Source organism: Gopherus evgoodei, chromosome 7 (genome assembly GCF_007399415.2).
Source record: "Gopherus evgoodei ecotype Sinaloan lineage chromosome 7, rGopEvg1_v1.p, whole genome shotgun sequence".
In the NCBI taxonomy this organism is placed as follows: Eukaryota; Metazoa; Chordata; order Testudines; family Testudinidae; genus Gopherus; species Gopherus evgoodei.
In genome coordinates this window covers 105,177,564-105,191,647 of record NC_044328.1, presented here as the reverse complement: position 1 = coordinate 105,191,647, position 14,084 = coordinate 105,177,564, and the positions used below count along the sequence as shown (strand labels likewise).

General features: G+C 41.2%; 1 protein-coding gene across 5 annotated transcripts in view; it reads left to right on the top strand.

The window, feature by feature from the left end:
- Positions 1–1,404: 1,404 nt before the first annotated feature.
- Positions 1,405–14,084, top strand: part of ERC2 (ELKS/RAB6-interacting/CAST family member 2) — an 840,807-nt gene continuing 828,127 nt past the window's right edge. For all 5 annotated transcript variants that reach the window (XM_030570319.1, XM_030570317.1, XM_030570316.1 and 2 more), the window contains exon 1: positions 1,405–1,598. The gene's annotated coding sequence lies outside the window, so the exon portion shown is untranslated. The remainder of the gene's footprint in view (positions 1,599–14,084) is intronic.

Genomic DNA, 14,084 nt, shown 5'->3' with positions numbered 1-14,084 from the left:
TATTCTATACCAAGTCATACTTTTGGTAACTACTTACAGCAAAGATCTGTTCATGTAGGTATGCAGACTTTGAATAGTAAAATTTGGACTCTATCAGGTTGTGATAACTAGAATAAAGACAGCAAGCATTATGTCCTGAGCTTGGGGGAGGGGATTTCATATTGTATTTTTACCTAAAAGACATAGAAGCATAAGGAGGGGCATATTTTCTAAAGGAAGACACACTTTTATTATGCACCCTGTCCTGTTTGTTTGGATTCCAGTATTGTCTTGAATAGTAACATCTCTGAATGAATATTCATGACAGAAAATGATTTCAGCTGGCTTTAGATAATGCAAATACCATACCACTGAAGGGATTAAATCATTCAGACTGGCTGAAATCAGCTTCATTGGGCATAATATTTTATTATAGAAATGCCACAAAATCTGTCTGAAGCAAGGCTGTTCAACAGTGTCTATATATATATATATATATATATATATATATATATGGGTGAGCCAGGAATAAAGTACAATACAGATTTGAAGAACTCTGTGAAGACATTACCCTACAACAACACGGTTAAAAAGAGGCAGACAGTAATTTATTTGTGAAATTCCCTGGAGTGGAGGAGAAGTCTTGAAGCTGTAGTGTGAGGTAAATCTGTCATAATACAATGATACAAATGATAATTCTGACCAGAAAAAAATAAGATAGTGAGCAAAGGGGGGGAAGAAGCAGAAAGGAGAAAGTACATTCCCCAACATGAAAAGTCAGTGATTAGAGATAGGAAACAGAATGTTTGTTTTGTTTGTTTAAGGGAGATTTTCCTGGTTCACCTCTATACAAAATAAATTAATAAATAAAAGTAGTCAGTTTCTTAATGCATTTTGCAACATAATACCTTTCTTGTGAAATAAATTAGACTCTGTGTACTTGAACTTTTAATTTGGGAGTTGCAATAACTAATTTCCTATTTGTTCTCCCCCTCCATAGTCTTAATTCGGCCTATATATGTATATATAATGTAGGCATGTGGCTTTGAAAATGTTAGCCTTTTGAATAGAGGCAAGAGAATAGTTTAATCACAACTGGCTCTGCATGCAGACTATTTAATTTTGGGCTGTTTTAAAACCATCAGCCCTTCTTCCTTTCAGACCCACACATATTAGATAGGGATAGTGGGTCTGCAATGAGTGGACAGAGACAGATACTTGGGTGGGAATCCATGGGCTTGCAGCGCCTGTGGTTGTGCTGCTAGAGCTCTTTTTGCTCTGTTATTAGGGAGTTTGCTGCTGCCCCTTGTGGCAGGTTGCTCAGCCCTAATGAAAACTCAGCTCCTCGGGAATGCTGGGAATGTTGAGTCAGGGACTAGCAAGCCAGAGAGCCAGGCTCGCAGTTTACTGAGGGAGACTCGCTGAGGGACAGAGAGACGAGGGATAGAAATACACAAACCTCTCCTGACTGCAGCAGACTCCCTCTCTCCCTTGCCTCTTAAATGTTCGTCTGTTCCAGCTCTCCACGCTGCCTCTTTCCTCAGTGTAATCAGCTGTCAGCTAGACTTGATGTTGTAAAATCCATGTGAGGAGGAAAGACAGATGCAATGATTTGAAAGGTGAGAAGCTTAAGCAAGAATATGGCCATAATAGATTTTTGTGTATTAATTTTGATTAACAAAATTGTTATATATTGCTGTCTAAAATTATTTAGTGGCTGAAAATGAAGAAAGAAATGGCAACAAAGGGTTTTCCCCCCAGCCCTTTAATACATTGCAATAAATGTGACCAAGTGCACATCTTATTCTAGTAGCAATGAGTGCCTCTCCCTACAGAATCGTCTACATACCTTTCTTGCAATTTCTCCTAAAATCAGCCATATAATTGTCATGTTTGTGAACAATATACAAATATTGTCATTATTACTGTATTAAAGTCTAGCATGAAATTGATGAGAATTTAAAATTCCTAGCTTTGTAGCCCATATAATTTGTAAAGCTTGGTGGGGGGGGTTTAAAGACAAACGGTGTCAGAAAAAAATTCTGATCTATTTTTTCTTTTTGTGGCTGGGAAAAGGAAATCAGGAGTAAGACTAACAGGATATTATTTTGCAGTTATGTAATGAATGAATACTTAGTTGGGTTGCACATTTACAATGCTGTGTGGGTTTAAGGATCATTTTAGGTGGCCCAAGATTATGATGCAGATGATAAACCCAGGAATATATTTATCATACAAACAAACAATTTTTTTCTTAAAGAGCTGGAGTAATAATGTGATGGGGAGAAGGGTGGTGTCTCTTGTATTAGTGTGTGATTGATTTCTAGGCGGCTACCTGCTAAGCCTTGTGATGGATGGAAGGGAATCTACTCCCTTAGCGGCGAATTGATATTTCCCTTTTGATGGACAATCCAACAGGCCACTTGCACTGGCAGAAACTGGCTCGTTGCAATGAGCACGGCCAATGCGTGCAACCAAGAGGAGGGCAAATCCCACTTGTCAGGGATAGTTTCCTGCTCTGGCTTTTTAAACCAAGGGCTTCACTTAACCATTTGTTATTTTCCCAATCAGCTGCGGGCCCGGTTCCCCCTCGCCTTCAGTGCCCCTTCCCCACAGCTCCACCGAAGGGGGGAGGAAGCCTTCTGTAGCCCCCTTTCCCCTCACGGGTGGGCAGCTTTCTCCCCCTAAGTGGCTTCTGCGCTGCTCCTTCCTTTCCCTAGGGCGCTGGGGGTAGAGAGAGACTCAGCACCTGGCTCGGCCCCCTTTCCGCGCCGCCCCGCGGGAGGGGAGGACGTGCTACGCGCCAACTCCCCCGCCCTGCCCTCACAGGGACACACAACTCCTCTAGTGCTTCCCCAGCCGCTCCCCCCGCGCTCAGGCAGAGACACCTCCTAGGCTCCCTCCCCACCCTCAGTGCACCGTGAGGATTGTCTCTGCGCCCCCAGGCTCACCTCGCATGCTGGGGTGTGAAGACCACCAGCCCCCAAGACTCTTGCAGCTTTCACCCTCACCCCCTTGCATTGCACGTGTGTGAACGGACCCCTACGCCCAGAGGCCGGGGAGGTGCCTGCTCCAGGAGCGAGAAGGCTGCAGCTCATCACGCTGCCCAGGTGGAGCGGGAAATTTCCTCCTGCTTCTGTGTAGGCAAGAAGCTCCCACCTGCCTCTCACCGCTCCAGGGGCGAGTGTCCCTCCGCTCCACAGCACCACCCGCTAGCTCATGGGGGTGAGACTCTCACCCAGGTTCCCGGACAGCTAGGGAGGAAATGGGCTCAGTTCGGTTCCCTTCTCTGCCCGCTGGGGGAAGGAGGAGAGACATCTCCCCATGAACGGAAGAGGTGGTTTGCCATCTCCTTTAGCTGCCCCCGAGAAGGAGAGGAGAGAGTGAGTGCACCCCTTCTCTTCCTCACTATCGTCTCCCTGGGAAGAGGAAAAGAGACTCCGCTCTTCAATGGGGTATGTTAGTGAGACACTTCTCCCTGCTCTGTGACAGAGGGGTAAAACTCCTTCTCAGGTTCCTCTGGCTGCTATGGTAGCAAGGGAAGGACTTGCCCCACCTCTCCTCACTGCCTATGGATGGGTGAGGAAAAACATATGTTCTGGGTCCCCTGAAGTGCCTCCTGGGGGAGAGGAGAGACTTTCCCGGTTCCCTTACTTCCCTATACATGGAGGGGAGAAAGAGTCTCTCCAGGCCCTATTATTGCCTTACGTGGTAGCAGTGAGACAGTCTCCCCAGATCCTTTCAGTGTTTTATGGTCTGGAGGAGGGAAGAGATTCATTTGAGCTCCAGAGGCTGCCCAGCTGGTGCTGGAACCAAGTCCTTGCTGCTAGGATATTGATATGGAGACCCAATTCCATGACTCCCCTATGCTGGTATAGGAAATTGACTCTCTCCAGGTCTTCTCACTGCCCCATGGAAGTAGAAGGGTTTAGAGGGACACTCCCAATATTTGTGTGTTTGGAGACCCTCCCTCAGTAGTTCTAACTGCCCTATGTGGGAGAAAAGGTTCTGCCCACCTAAACTATTCTACTGGCCCCATAACATAAGAATGGCCACACAGGGTAAGATCAATGTTCCTACTAGTCCAGTATCTTGTCTTCTGATAGTGGCCAGTGCCAGATGCTTCAGAGGGAATTAACAGAACAGGACAATTATTGAGCCTCGTTATCCAGTCCCAGTTTCTGGCAATCAGAGGCTTGTTGACACCAGGGCACTGGGTTGCCCTGACCACCTTGGCTAATAGCCATTGATGGACTTGTCGTCTATGAACTTATCTAATTCTTTTTTGAACCCAGTTATACTTTTGGCCTTCACAACATCCCTTGGCAACGAGTTCCAGAAGTTGTGTGAAGTACTTTCTTATGTTTGTTTTAAACTTGCTGCCTATTAATTTTGTTGGGTGACAATGACCCCCTGGTTCTTGTGGTATGTGAAGAGGTAAATAATAATTCCTTATTCACTTTCTCCAGACTGTTCATGATTTTATAGCCATCTATCCTATTCCCCCTTATTCGTCTCTTTTCTAAAATGAGCAGTTTCAGTCTTTTTAATCTCTCCTCATATGGAAACTGTTCCATGCCACTATTAACTTTTTTGCCCTTTTCTGTACCTTTTCTAATACCTTTTTTGAGATGGGATGACCAGAACTGCATGCAGTATGCAAGATGTGAGTGTACCATGGATTTATATGGTGGCGTTGTGATATTTACTGGCTTATCATCTGTCTCTTTTTCTAATGGTTGGAATTTTTGACTGCTGCTACACGTTGAGCAGACAAGTTCAGAGAACTATCCACAATGACTCCAACATCTCTTTCTTGAGCAAATTTAGACCCCATCATTTTGTCTATATAGTTGGGATTATGTTTTCTAGTGTGTATTACTTTGCACTTAGCAGATGAAATTCAATGTTGCTATTTTGTTACCTAGTCACCCAGTTTAGTGAGATCCTCTTGTAACTCTTCACAGCCAGCTTTGGACTTAACTATCTTGAATTATTTTGTATCATTTATGAATATGTTGAACAGCATGGGTCCCAGTACAGATCTTTGGGGAACCGTGCTATTTACCTGTCTCCATTCTGAAAACTGATCATTTGTTCCTACCCTTCGCTTCCTGTCTTTTAACCAGTTACTAATCCACAAGAGGACCTTTCCTCTTATTCCATGATTGCCTGGTTTGCTTAAAAGCCTTTAGTGAGGGACCTTGTCAAAGGCTTTCTGAAAGACTAAGTAAACTATACTGACTGGATTACCCTTGTCCACATACTTGTTGACTCCCTCAAAAAATTTTAATAGATTTAAAAGGGAAATCATGCCTCACCAAAAGTTGACTCTTCCCCCAACATACTGTGTTTATCTATGTCTGATAATTCTGTTCATTACTATAGGTGCAACCAACTTGCCTGATACTGATGTTAGGCTGTAATTGCCAGGATCACCTCTGGAGCCTTTTAAAATAATTGGCATTGCATTAGCTATCCTCCAGTCATCTGGTACAGAGGCTGATTTAACTGATAGGTTACATACCACAACTAGTAGTTCTACAATTTCATATTTGAGTTCCTACAGAATTCTTGGGTGAAATCCATCTAGTCCAGCGACTTATTATTGTTTAATTTATCAATTTGTTCCACAGCCTCATCTATAGACACTTCAATCTGGGACAGTTCCTCAGATTTGTCACCTAAAAAGAATGGCTTAGATGTGAAAATTTCTCTCACATCCTCTGCAGTGAAAACCAATGCAGATAATTCATTAAACTTTTCTGCAACAGCTCTGTCTTTTTTGAGTGCTTCTTAGCCCCTTGATCATCCAGTTGCCCCACTGATTGTTTGTTTGGCAGGCTTTCTGCTTTTGATGTACTTTAACCTTTTTTCTTATTTTTTGCTGTTGATCTTTGTATCTTTTACTAGTTAGACTCATAGACTCATAGGTCAGAAGGGACCAATCTGATCATCTAGTCTGACCTCCTGCACAAGGCAGTCCACAGAACCCCACCCATCCAATTTTATAACAACCCCTATCCCAGGACCAAGTTATTTGAAATCTTCAAAATTTGGTTTGAAGACCTCAAGCTGCAGAGAAACCACCAGCCTGCCTAATTATATTTTTACATTTGACTTGCCAGAGCTTATACTCCTGTCAGACTTCCTCAGTAGGATTGGATTTCCAATTTTTAAAGGATACTTTTTTGCTTCTGACCACTCTGTGGTTTAGTCATGGTGACATTTTTTAGTCCACTTACTGTTTTCTTTTTTCTTTTTTGAGTGGGGAGTATATATTTAGTTTGAACCTCTATTTGTTTTCAAATGCAGTAAAAGCTGCCAAGAGTGACAACCCATGGGAGTTAGCAAAAGTGGTGGCTTGTAAGAGATGGTCTCTCTTCAAAGGTTTGAACACCAGAGAGCGGTGATGTTTCAAGGCCTCTGCAAGCAGTCACTCATATCAGGTGGTCTCTCTTCAGAGGTGGTCCCTAAGGCAGGTTTTACTGTAGTTACTATGCAGCTTGCAGGCATTTCACTGTTGTGACTGTTCTTTTAATTTCTGTTTAAATAGCTTCCTAATTTTTGTGTAGTTCCCCTTTTTGAAGTTAAATGCTTCTGTGGTGGATTTCTTTGGTATTTCCCCTCCTCCTTAAAGAATATAAACTTTAATTACATTATGATTGCTATTACTGAGCAGTTCTGCTCTTGGGCCAAATACTGTTCTGCACTTAGGACTAAATCAAGAATCGCCTCTCCCCTTGTGGGTTCTAGGACTAGCTACTCCAAGAAGCAGTGGTGTCTAGAAATTTTATCTCTGAATCCCACCCTGAGGTGATATTTACCCAGTCAATATGGGAATAGTTGAAATTCCTCTCTGTTATTGGGTTTTCTGTTTTTGTAACCTCTCTAATCTCCCTGAGCATTTCACAATCACTGTCACCATCCCAATCAGATGATTGGTAGTATGTTCCTTCTGCTATACTCTTATTTTTCAAGCATGGAATTTCTGTCCATAGAGATTTTATTGTAGTGTTTGATTTTTCATTTAAGGTTTTTACTATATTTGAGTCTATATGCTTTTTCACGGATAGTGCTACTCCCACACTGTCATAACATAGTCCCAGATTTGGACCTTAGCGTCCAAAATATGGGGGGTTAGCATGAAAAACCTCCAAGCTTAGTTACCAGCTTGGACCTGGTACTGCTGCCACCACCCAAAAAATTAGAGTGTTTTGGGGCACTCTGGTCCCCCCGAAACCCTTCCCTGGGGACCCCAAGACCCAAACCCTTGAGTCTCCCAACAAAGGGAAATAAATCTTTTCCCTTCCCCCCTCCAGGTGCTCCTGGAGAGATACACAGAAGCAACCTCCGTGAATCTAAGCAGAGGGAGTCCACCCTCTGTAATTCCAGTCCTGGAAACAAAAGCACTGTCCTCTTCACCCAGAGGGAATGCAAAATCAGGCTAGTAAATCTAACACACACAGACCTCCCCCTGACTTCTTCCTCCCACCAATTCCCTGGTGAGCTGCAGACCCAATTCCCTGAAGTTCCCCACTAAAGAAAAATTCCAACAGGTCTTAAAAGAAAGCTTTATAGAAAAAGAAAGAAAAATACATACAAATGGTCTCTCTGTATTAAGGTGACAAATACAGGGTCAATTGCTTAAAAGAAATATGAATAAACAGCCTTATTCAAAAAGAATACAATTCAAAGCACTTCAGCAATTATAGACATGTAAATACAAAAGAACATATAAATCCCTATCTGATCTTTGGTACTCACAACTGGGAAACAGAAGATTAGAAAGCAGGAAAAAGAAAAACTTCTCATCCGAGAGAGCATACAGGCAGAAGACAAAGAACTCAGACACAAAATTCCCTCCACCCAGAGTTGAAAAAAATCCTGTTTCCTGATTGGTCCTCTGGTCAGGTGGTTCAGATTACTTCTTTCCAGGTGAAAGAGACATTAACCCTTAGCTATCTGTTTATGACACACACATGTACAACCTGCTCTGTTATTCCTATATATTTTGTACCCTGATATACCACCATTGATTACTATCGTTCCATCAAGTTTCTGTGATGCCTGTTATATCACTATCTTCATTTAATACCAGGCACTCAAATTCACCCATCTTAGATTTAGACTTCTAGCATTTGAAGACAACCCTTATCAAATCTGTCTATATTTAGTTGTCTGCTTTCATGTGATGTATTTGGATGGGATTGTTTTTTGTTTGATTGTTTATCTTCTGTTCCCACCTAGACTACTTCAGCTTCTATTCTTTCTTCTTTATTAGGTTATAGAGTATCTCCTTTAATAAATCCTTCCCTAAGAGATTTTCTGTCTGAACTGTGTGCTTCTCTACACTTGTTGGCTTTCCCTCAGTCTTTAATTTAAAAACTCCTCTAGAACCTTTTTTATTTTACATGCCATAAGTCTGGTTCTGTTTTGGTTTAGGTGGAGCCCATCTTTCCTGTATAGGTTCCTTCTTTTCCATAAGATTCCTCAGTTCCTAATAAACCTAGATCCTTCCTCCCAACTCCACCATCTTATCCACTTATTTAAATCCTACAATTCTGCCTGTCTAAATGACCCAGTGTGTGGAGCTGGAAGCATTTCAGAGGAGCATTCCCCCAAGGTGAAAAGGAAACAGAGATCTAAGTCCACTAAGGCCTGTGTGTCTTCTTCAGAGACAACTTCTCTCCCAGTATTTATAGTACTTCTATCCATCCTAACATGTTGTGTTTTTGATCTAAAATAGACTGTGAGGGGCCGAGTCAGTAATTTTTTATTCACTTTAAAAATACCAAGTGCAATTTTGTAATATTCTTGCATGAATTTTTGCAGTGTTGAGGCTGATGTGCTGTGTGCTCTTATGTATATCTTTTCCAGTCTTCAAGATTCTTTAGTGTGTATCCTCAATGTATTTTTTTCAATATAAATGATAGTCTTTTGGATGCTTTTATGTGTATTTGGCAATGTTGAGTGTGGCTTACCAGATGCTTTGATTTTTAGTTTGCAATGTTAATGCTGTATTTTCATACTTTTTTACTTTTATTTTCTTCATAGTCCTTGAAGCAAGACAAGTGTTACTTAAATGGAAAAATAGGTAGCTTCATTTTGAGAATCACAGGTCAGCAGGGGAAACTTGGGAAATGTAAAATATGTCATATTCTTAGAAACTGCACCAAAGACCATGGGTACAGAGTAACTTTGGCTTCAGGCTTGCAAAATTAAAACCCAGTGACTGAGACTTTACATAATTGCAAGCAAAACCATCACCCCCTTTTTGTCCCTCCGTGGTTTGTACCAGCAATGGTGATTCTTCTGGGCAATGCTAAAAAGAAGAAATAGAAAATATAGATCAGCAGAAAAATCAATTAAAATTGTTTCAGAGCATTTTTGCCTTTAATTGGGTTCCCTTTTTGTTTGTGTGTGTTAATGACTCTTTTAAAAAATGATCCTTTTGAAGTAAAGTGAATTGAATTTATGGTAGGCTATCGCTGTCAATATCTAAGGTGTGAAGTAAACTGGTTGGTTTTTTTTTCTGTTCTGCCTCAGAATGGTTATAGGGTATATTTGGGGTCTAGGCAAGGCTATAAACTTAGATATCAAATGTGCCTTTGTACAGAAAAAATTTGGGCATGCATCTTCATTCTACTAACTATTGTTTGCTGAGCTTCAGCTTTCATGCTGTGTTATTATTTATACCAGACAACTGGTGCTTTTTTGTCTTTTTGATAAATTCCAGTGCTAAGGGCAGAGGTAAGAGCTTCAGAAGATATTTAAAAGTAGTGTAACAGTTTTGGCTCTTTTCAGGGAAGTCTAGCAATTTACTTGGTTTATTTGCCTGCGATTTCTAATCCCCACTTCTTAAAGTGATAATTGGTTCTTTTCTTTTTCCATGAAGAAACTGGTCCAGCAAGGATTATGGTGCTTCTGATAGTGCAGGTTAGGCCTTGTCAGCCATGGTGTCCAGAATTTAGAGAGAGGTTGCTGTCTTCCTCTCTGGAACCATCTCCTATCGTGCATTCAATATGTCTGTAGAACCTCATTCATCTATGTCTGTTGATGTTGCTCTTGAAAAGGTTTTCCTGCAGTGATAGTGTTTTTTGTAGCAGAGAATCACTATGTTAATACACTTGCATGACAGCATACTACCACACATGAGAGATCTTTTGGAGCTGGTGCTGGTGAAAATGGCTTTAGTTTCCTGTCATTTTTAGTCTAAAAATATCCAGTCTCTTTCCAGGGGAGTCTGGATGGTAGTGAAATATTGATTGTCTTAAAGTCCAGGCAGCAGTCTTTAGTAGCATATAACCTGCCTTTAGTTCCAGTAGGAGCATATTCTGCCTCTCCCTTCCCCCTTCCTTTTTTTTATGGCAGTGGATAGGGTACATCTGAGGATAAGAACTTGGTTCCACCATAGGGTTGCAAGGTATCCTTGAATGCCTAAGTGGATTTGCCCTTCAGTTGCCTTGAGAAATTTCTCACTTCTGAAGTCATGTTCTGGAAATAAGGAGCAGATGAATTTTCTGGGCTAACACAGACCATTCTCCAAGAAACCTGCTTTTACAGTATAGCACTTATTTTGAGTGAGAATTTGGAACAACTACTCTCTGGCTAGCCTGCCTTCTTTCTTTAATGACCAAATTACCTTTTTTTTCCAAGTGCCGTTCCATTTCTAATATGTCTATTTGCATATTTAACAATTTTAAGCTGTTTGCATGCCATGCTAACACATTTTATGGTACTGCTCTGACTACTCTTGGCCCAATGCTGCAATAGAATCTAGTGGCTGGTGTTTGGAGAAATGGAGAATAAATATTTTATTAAGTAAAATGACTGGAAAGATTATGCTTTAGAGTTTAAAATAATTAAATTAAAAAAATCTAAAAATTTAAAGGAAGGCAAAAGATCTGAGAAGAGAGTAAGATAAATGGTAGCTTTAACTGTGAAAACTTGTGTTGTTGTCATTCAGATAACTGTATGCAGTTGGGAAAGGTGTTGCTGGAAAAGGGGAACTGGTAGGACAGGTTGTCAGCTGCCAGTCTGGTTATCAGTGTGAATGCAAGAGAAACAGACTTGTTTCAGAGGAAGTGAGAGAAGTAGAAGTACAGTGCTGCCACTCGTGCAATAAGGGTATTGTTAGTAGGATACAGAGCATTTTACCTCCAGGTAACTAGTTCAGATCCAGTGCAGCTGATGTAAGGTTAGTAAAATAGAATGACTGCTCAGTGATACATTGATGGTCTCGGTCCAGTTGCAAATGAAGTTTACAAAGTCCAACCTCACAAATGGAACCAATAAGAGCCTTTTGATTCTCAGAGGCCATTAACTGAATTGACCTGGAGATTGTACTATCTCATTCCTGGAAATGGTCCCTTCATGTCAAATTTTGAGGGAGATTGCATTGCTGCTGTTCCTTTAGTCTTCAATGCTGTTAACCCAGCACCTTTCACAGGCAATAAAATTAATTTAAAAATTAATTTGCCAAGAGATACATGACCAACGTAGTATTTCATTGTGTGTATGTTATACATTGTATGAATCTTTTGTTTTCTAAAAAAAGACGATCTAGGGTCTAAATTTTTCTGTGACCTCATGAACTATGTCTTTACAATTTTCTCCCATCTCCCCTCTTCCAAAAAGAAACATAATTTTTTTGAAATACAGCTTCTTGTCACATCATTCTTTGAACACTGAGACAAGATTATCAGAGTAGTAGAACATGGTAAAGCATAACTGCATTCAGTCTTGGTTCTTTTCCTGCTGCTACTGCAGGAAGATACAGGTGCTCCAAAATGCTTCTTTTGGCCTCCTTCTTTGGAAGAAACAGTTTGCTGTGAAAGGCATATTTACTTTTGATTGCCACATATTGGCAGGTATGCTGTACTGTGGCTTTTACACATATATCTTTTTTTTTTTTTTTTTTTTTTAAAATGGTACATCTGCTCAGACAACTTTTTTTGCTAAGTAGAATAACACTGAAAACAGATGTTAGATGTTCATATTTGATGTCTACAATGATGGCTCACAATTTCATATGAATTGGCATGGATAATGCTTGAACGTGTTAGGCTCAACTTTTGTACTAAAGCAGGAAAAGAGGGTGTAGCACAGCAGAAAAGTACTACGAAATATTTAATAACGCCAGTTGTTGGGAATTCAGTTCTGTCTCCTCAGAAAAATGGCAACTCCAGTAGCAGAGTGCTTTCTAGCAGTATTCTAGGGAACTGGTTCTGTACTCACTCAGAGGGAATCACCAAAACCATTTCCTACAGCACCTGCATGTTCCTTGGAGGGCTACAATATAAGGCTGGATGAGGTCCAGCCCAGTTCATTTTGGGCACAATCCTGAGAAGTGATGTATACCCTCATCTCATGCTGAAGACAATGGAACTGAAGGATGCTTCACATCTCACAGGATTGGGTTCCTTATGAATTTTGATGAGAACACAGCCTAAAATGTTATGGCGCAGGCATACATATCCTTACTGGCTCAAATGGCTCATCCACATAATTTTGCTTTATATTTTATGACTGTAAAAATAAGTATGGCTGCGGAATTAAAAATGTAGATTACAGTATGGATTTCTTTGTGGTCTTTGATAGATTTTTAAATAATCCAGAATGTAAATGTTAAAACAAGTTTTTTTGCATAGAATTTCTCCAGTTTAAAAGGGAAAGTGAAACATTATTATAAACACAGTGTGAACATCTGACGCTAAAACAAGATGTCAAGTATCAGAGGGGTAGCCGTGTTAGTCTGGATCTATAAAAAGCAACGAAGAGTACTGTGGCACCTAACAGACTAACAGACGTATTGGAGCATAAGCTTTCGTGGGTGAATACTCACTTCGTAAGATGCATTTAGTGGAAATTTCCAGAGGCGGGTATAAATATGCAGGCAAGAATCAGTCTAGAGATAACGAGGTTAGTTCAGTCAGGGAGGATGAGGCCCTCTTCTAGCAGTTGAGGTGTGAACACCAAGGGAGGAGAAACTGCTTTTGTAGTTGGCTAGTCATTTACGGTCTTTGTTTAATCCTAAACTGATGGTGTCAAATTTGCAAATGAACTGAAGCTCAGCAGTTTCTCTTTGAAGTCTGGTCCTGAAGTTTTTTTGCTGCAGGATGGCTACATTTAAATCTGCTATTGTGTGTCCAGGGAGATTGAAGTGTTCTCCTACAGGTTTTTGTATATTGCCATTCCTAATATCTGACTTGTGTCCATTTATCCTTTTACGCTGGGACTGTCCAGTTTGGCTGATGTACATAGCAGAGGGGCATTGCTGGCACATGATGGCGTATATTACGTTGGTGGATGTGCAGGTGAATGAACCAGTGATGCTGTGGCTGATCTGGTTAGGTCCTGTGATGGTGTCACTGGTGTAGATATGTGGGCAGAGTTGGCATTGAAGTTTGTTGCATGGATTGGTTCCTGAGTTAGTTACTATGTTGCGTTGTGTGGTTGCTGGTGAGAATATGCTTAAGGTTGGCAGGTTGTCTGTGGGTGATGACTGGCCTGCCCCCCAAGTCCTGTGAAAGTGAGGGATTTTTGTCCAGGATGCGTTGTAGATCACAGATGCGTTGGAGAGGTTTTAGCTGAGGACTGTAGGTGATAGCCAGTGGAGTTCTGTTGGTTTCTTTCTTTGGCTTGTCTTGCAGCAGGAGGCTTCTGGGTACACTTCTGGCTCTCTTGATTTGTTTCCTTATTTCCTCGTGTGGGTATCATAGTTTTGAGAATGCTTGGTGAAGATCTTATAGGTGTTGGTTTCTGTCTGAGGGCTTGGAGCAAATGTGGTTGTACCTCAGCAGTTGGCTATAGACGATGGATCATGTGATGTGTCCGGGATGGAAGCTGGAGGCATGAAGGTAGGCATAGCGGTCGGTGGATTTTTGGTATAGAGTGGTGTTAACATGACCATCACTTATTTGTACTGTGGTGTCTAGGAAGTGGACCTCCTGTGTAGATTGGTCCAGGCTGAAGTTGATGGTGGGGTGGAAGCTGTTGAAATTGTGGTTGAATTCTTCCAGAGTCTCCTTTCCATGGGTCCAGATGATGAAGATGTCATCAATGTAGTGTAGGTAGAGAAGAGGCATGAGTGGATGAGAGCT